The 6,363-nt window shown below is 43.0% G+C and overlaps 1 protein-coding gene across 2 annotated transcripts in view; it reads left to right on the top strand.

Annotated features, from left to right (window-relative positions):
• The first annotated feature begins 1,295 nt into the window (after window positions 1-1,295).
• The window catches only part of LOC126994402 (H(+)/Cl(-) exchange transporter 7-like), a 24,550-nt gene continuing 19,482 nt past the window's right edge, over window positions 1,296-6,363 (top strand). For both annotated transcript variants that reach the window (XR_007749106.1, XR_007749105.1), the window contains exons 1-3: window positions 1,296-1,329; window positions 2,661-2,748; window positions 3,329-3,551. The gene's annotated coding sequence lies outside the window, so the exon portion shown is untranslated. The remainder of the gene's footprint in view (window positions 1,330-2,660; window positions 2,749-3,328; window positions 3,552-6,363) is intronic.

The raw sequence follows: 6,363 nt of genomic DNA, 5'->3' as shown, positions 1-6,363 counted from the left end.
AAGCAAATGTGGTAAATGTATAGTTTAGTTCTGCTGCCTCAAAATATCACCATGATGTGAGAAGGCACACAAAACTAACTTAATAAAGTAATGGTAAATAAATGACAGTAATAATTGATAAATAAATAATTGCTAATGAGTTAAATCTTAGTTATGTCATAAGTGCCATGCCATTTATTATTATCATTATTATTATTATTATCATCATCATTATCATTATTATTATTATTATTATTATTATTATTATTATTATTATTATTAATATCATTATTATTGTTATCATTATTATTATCATTATTGAAGGAAAGAATATAAGGTTCTAGTCTTTGGTAACTGTTGCTACTACTCCTACTACTACTACTGTTATTAACTAACCTAAAGTAACCTTGATAGTTTTGTTTTCTCCCTTGAAACAGTGATTGCCCCAAAATAATCATAAAGAAAAAAAGGAAAAAGAAAAGTCAGTCCAGGTATATAAATGTGTAGCATAGTTCAGCCACCTCAGAAAGCCACAACAAAACTAACCTAACCTAACCTGGATAGTTTCGTTCTCTCTCTCTCCTGAATCTCTGAGAAGTTGTGTGTCAGTAAAACAGCCTTGCAAGCCTCCCTGCCTCATGTAACTGCCATGATGGGAAGGTTCACAAAACTAACGTAACCTTACCTGGATACATTTTCTCTCTCCGTCTCTTTAAACTCAGAATTTTGGTGTCAGTAACACAGCTTTCCTGCCTCATGTAACTCATAACACTGCCATGGTGGGAAGGTTCACAAAACTAACGTAACCTTACCTGGATACATTTTCTCTCTCCGTCTCTTTAAACTCAGAATCTTGGCATCAGTAACACAGCTTTCCTGCCTCCTGTAATGCATAACACTGCCATGGTGGGAAGGTTCACAAAACTAACTTGACCCAACCTGGATACTTTTTCTCTCTCTCTTTAAACTCAGAATCTTGGCATCAGTAACACAGCTTTCCTGCCTCCTGTAACTCATAACACCGCCATGGTGGGAAGGTTCACAAAACTAATGTTACCTAACCTGGATAAGTTTTGTTTTCCTTCTCTGAAAATAAACAATTGAAATACCTAAACAGAAATAAAGAAAGATGGCAGTGTGACCCTTCTGGTGTACCATGAACCTATAGGAAAGTATTATCATTATAACTCTGTGCCCTGGGTCCCCAGCTGTGTGAAGCTGAGCAGTGTCTCCTGGCCTGGGCGTGGAGTGAGCTGGTCCTCATCACCAGCACCATAGACCAGGGATGAGGTGCTCCTGGCCCTCCGGCACACCCTCTCCTGGGCGGACCAGAGGATGTCCACTGTGCTGGTGAGTGGCCTGCCCCTTGCATCTCTCTGGGTCATTGCAGTGCTCCAAACTTGCTCTTTTCTGTGGCCTGACCCTTGCATCTCTCTGGGTCATTGTAGTGCTCCAAACTTGCTCTTTTTCTGTGGCCTGACCCTTGCATCTCTCTGGGTCATTGTAGTGCTCCAAACTTGCTCTTTTTCTGTGGCCTGACCATTGCATCTCTCTGGGTCATTGTAGTGCTCCAAACTTGCTCTTTTTCTGTGGCCTGACCCTTGCATTTCTCTGGGTCATTGTAGTGCTCCAAACTTGCTTTTTCTGTGGCCTGACCTTGCATCTCTCTGGGTCATTGTAGTGCTCCAAACTTGCTCTTTTTCTGTGGCCTGACCCATGCATCTCTCTGGGTCATTGTAGTGCTCCAAACTTGCTCTTTTTCTGTGGCCTGACCCATGCATTTCTCTGGGTCATTGTAGTGCTCCAAACTTGTTTTTTCTGTGGCCTGACCTTGCATCTCTCTGGGTCATTGTAGTGCTCCAAACTTGTTTCTTTTCTGTGGCCTGACCCTTGCATTTCTCTGGGTCATTGTAGTGCTCCAAACTTGCTCTTTTTCTGTGGCCTGACCCCTGCATTTCTCTGGGTCATTGTAGTGCTCCAAACTTGCTCTTTTTCTGTGGCCTGACCCTTGCATCTCTCTGGGTCATTGTAGTGCTCCAAACTTGCTCTTTTTCTGTGGCCTGACCCCTGCATTTCTCTGGGTCATTGTAGTGCTCCAAACTTGCTCTTTTTCTGTGGCCTGACCCCTGCATCTCTCTGGGTCATTGTAGTGCTCCAAACTTGCTCTTTTTCTGTGGCCTGACCCTTGCATTTCTCTGGGTCATTGTAGTGCTCCAAACTTGCTCTTTTTCTGTGGCCTGACCCCTGCATCTCTCTGGGTCATCATGGGTCATTTCAATTTCAATTGCATATTTTTTCTTCATTGTTCTATTTATTCTCTCTCTTCCCTTAAAAACAAGCTTGACCAACAGTTCCTTCACCTCAGTATTCACTAAAGTAGAAATGCAAAGTCTTGGTGCCATTTGATTAATATAATTTCACTGAGGGCAGGTTTAAGGGCAGACCGCCCAGTGTGGACCATAAGGTGTGTGTGTGGTTTGAATATCTGTGTAAATCTCTCTCTCCCTGAGATCAGCAGCAGCAGGCAAGGTCAAGGAGGGTAAGGTCAAGGACTTCTGCCAAAATGTGTGACCCCAGCATGCAGTAAACTGTGATAAGGAACAATGTTTTGCCCTGTGTGTGTGTGTGTGTGTGTGTGTGTGTGCAATATGCCTACATGTTACCTATGGTCAATTTTTTAGGTCACTCCACACTCCTATCAAGGCCGTGCTGGACAGGCTCAGTGACGACTCAGACACGTCAAATATCTTCCCTCAGAGGCACTGACAGGTACGCCAACACACTTTGTATGTCTTAGGAAGCAGGCTCACCATTCCTTGTATACAGAATATTACTAGTATTATTGTGCTACTACTACTACTAATAATAATAATAATAATATTGCTGGTTTTGTTATAAGAGATATACTATTACAGTTAGCCTTATAACTTCCTGGACCTCGACTCATTTCACTATATTAACTGCTTTTTACATTGATTAACTTATTTTCTGCTCTCTGCTGCTCCCAGGCATTCTTATGCTGCTGCTGCTCAGTGGGATTCCGTTTACAATTCTAATTCTCTGGTTCTGTGTGTTGTGTGTGTTCTTGTATAGAGTCTCCTAAGGTTATTTGAGTCTCCCTTCACTTGCCCTCAGTAACCTTACACTCTGCCATAACCTCTGATACTCGTCAATGGGATTCTGTTTACAATTCTAATTCTCTGGTTCTGTGTGTTGTGTGTGTCCTTGTATAGAGTTTCCTAAGGTTACTTGAGTCTCCCTTCACTTGCCCTCAGTAACCTTACACTCTGCCATAACCTCTACTACTAGTACTACTACTACTACTACTACTACTACCACCACTCCGCAGGCTTCTACAGTGGTAGGGCTGAAACGACACATCCTGGCGGGGGGCACCTTTGACAGCCCAGGACACACCTCCGCCCCCGCCAGCAACCTCATCACCCGACTGCTAGTTCAGGACCCAGCGCAGTGGTCCAACCCAGAAGAGATTGCTGCCACGAGTACCTGGCTAGTGCCCCCCCTCTTATGTACTAGCCCTGACCTTCAGCGACGACCCCGACCCCATGGAGGTAAGTTTAGGGGAGGGAAGGGGAGGGGAGGAATGGAAAGGAAAGGGAAGGGAAGGAAGCATTTGTGTGTGTGTATTTACCTAGTTTACCTAAAGTTGTGATTTACAGGAACGGAGCTGTGCTGGTGCTGTCCTGCCTTTCCAACTACTTCCATCTAACGTGGCCATAAATGCGCTTATTGACTTAGCCTGCACCACTTCCCTCTCCAGGCCATTCCAGACCCCCACACATCTCTGTGGGAAGCTGTTCTTCTTGATGTCTCTTCTACACATTCCTTTTCTCAACAGTTTTCCATTTCCTCTTAAGTTTCTCTCTTCTCTTATCAAGAGGTCATCTCTATCCGATTTCTCTACACCATTCATCACCCTATACACTGCTATTAAATCTCCTCTTTCTCTTCTACTTTCCAGTGTAGGGAGGTTCAGCCTCAGCAATCTTTCTTCATAAGGCAGGTCGCTCAGACTAGGTGCCATTTTTGTTGCCGCTCTCTGTACCCTCTCCAGTTTTCTAACGTGTTTCTTAAGTGATGGCGACCAAGCCACTGATGCATATTCTAGTCTAGGGCGTATCAAGGTCACAGTCAATTTCCTTGCCATGTCCTCACCAAGGTATGTGAACGCTGCTCTGATGTTCCTCATCAGGTTGTGTCTCAGCTGATATTTTACTCACATGTCTCTCTGGAGACAAGTTCTCTGTGATCATCACTCCAAGGTCTTTTTCTTCTGTCTTCTTGTCTAACTTATCCTTACCCAACTTATAATGTCCCTCTAGTTGCATTCCACTCTTTCCAAATTCAATAACACTGCACTTTTTGGTATTAAATTCCATTTTCCACTTCCTGCTCCACCCCCACACTGTGTCCAGGTCTCTCTGGAGCAGCAAGCAGTCCTCCTTTTTTTCCACTCTTCTCATTATCTTAGCGTCATCGGCAAACAGACTCATATAGCTACCCACTCCTTCTGTCATATCCTTAACATATGCTGCAAACATAATTGGGGCCAGCACAGAGCCTCGCGGAACTCCACTCATGACATTTTTCCAACTTGATTTCCTGTCTCTAATAGTTGTTCTCATCATCCTGTTCTTCAGAAAATCCTCCATCCACTTTAGAAGACCACCTCCTAATTTACCCACCGTCTCCAGCTTCCACATCAACCTCCTATGTGGCACCTTGTCAAAGGCCTTTTTCAAGTCCAGGTGGACAGCGTCAGCCCATCCATCTCTCCTGCACAACATCTGTCACCCTTGAATAGAAACACACCAAGTTTGTCAGGCATGATCTTCCTTTCCTAAATCAGAACTGTCTTTCTGTGATGATTTCATTTTCCTCTCGGTGCTTCGTCCATTTCCTTTTCACAGTTCTTTTGCATATTTTTGACACTACGCTCGTAAGGGAAGCTGGTCGATAATTAAGTGGGTCGTCTCTTCTTCCGCTCCTGTAGATGGGGACTGTGTCAGCTTTTTTCCAGTCCAGAGGGACTACACCCTCAGCCAATGATCTCTTTATAACTTTGTGTATTTTGTCCGCCAGTTGATTCCTACACGCCTTCAGCACCCAGTTGGAAACACTGTCAAGACCCTGTGACTTCCTCACATCTAGATTCTCCATTTCACTAGTTATCTCCTGCACTGCGATTTCTGTGTCACAGGCAGGGCCCTCTTGGGCCTAGCCCAGTTGGTACGTCAAACTCGCTTTCTCTTGTGAATACTTCTTGAAAGCTTTTGTTCATTTCTTCCGCTATCTCCAACTCGTCCTCATACACCTCGCCATTAACTTTCAATTTTGTTATTTCCTCACGCTGTTTTAGTTTCCCGTTTATAAATCTGTAAAATAGCTTCGGTTGGTCTGTGCATTTGTCTATTATATCCCTTTCAAAATTCAGTGTTTCCTCTCTGCATATTCTAATATAGTCATTTCTTTCTTGTTTATATAGTTCCTGGACATTCTGCCGTTTCACTCTGCTCCACCTTCTCCAGGCCTCCTCTTTCTTTCCCCTTGCTTCTTTGCATCTCATGTTGAGCCCGTCCTTCTTCCGCTGCAATTCTCTTTCACTTTTGGCACATACTTCTTAACCCCTTCATTGCAAATCTCTAATAATATATTCCATTTTTCTTCCACTCTGCTTGCTTCTTGGAATCTAGACCAGTCTGTGCCTTCAAAATATTTCCCCAGTTCAGTGTAGTTAGTTTTACTAAAATTATACCTTCCAGTTCTGTGTCTTTCCTTCCTTACTTCTCCTCTTTCTTGTTTTATCTCAAACTGAATCACCACATGACCACTTTTTCCAATTGATAGGTTATAGTCAATGTTTTCAATCACATTTACCTCATTTGTGAAGACTAAGTCCAGGCTGGATGGCTCATCCTGTCCACTATACCTTGTGAAATCTGATGCCCACCGGGTCACTGTATTCTCCATCATCAGCTTTAGTAACACATTACCCCGTGCTTCCCCTTGTTGTCCAGTCTTCCCAGCTTACTTCTTTACAATTAAAGTCTCCCATAATCATTAATTTGTTGCACGCTTTCACCATGTTGTCCAAACAGATTCTAGTATCTCCTAGCATGTTGTTATAGTCCTCCACTGACCATGATGAGGTCTTAGGGCACATACACAACTACATGTGTGTGTGTGTGTGTGTATATATATATATATATATATATATATATATATATATATATATATATATATATATATATATATATATATATATATATATATATGAACTCTCTCTCTTCCAGGCTCTCTGGCAGTGGTTAGCAGTGGTTCACAACTGTGGTCAATTTGGGGTTGTGTTCATCTCCTGGGATC

This window comes from Eriocheir sinensis, unplaced genomic scaffold (assembly GCF_024679095.1).
Source record: "Eriocheir sinensis breed Jianghai 21 unplaced genomic scaffold, ASM2467909v1 Scaffold788, whole genome shotgun sequence".
In the NCBI taxonomy this organism is placed as follows: domain Eukaryota; kingdom Metazoa; phylum Arthropoda; class Malacostraca; order Decapoda; family Varunidae; genus Eriocheir; species Eriocheir sinensis.
The sequence above is the reverse complement of the archived record's forward strand: the minus strand, read 5'-3'. Positions and strand labels throughout refer to the sequence as shown.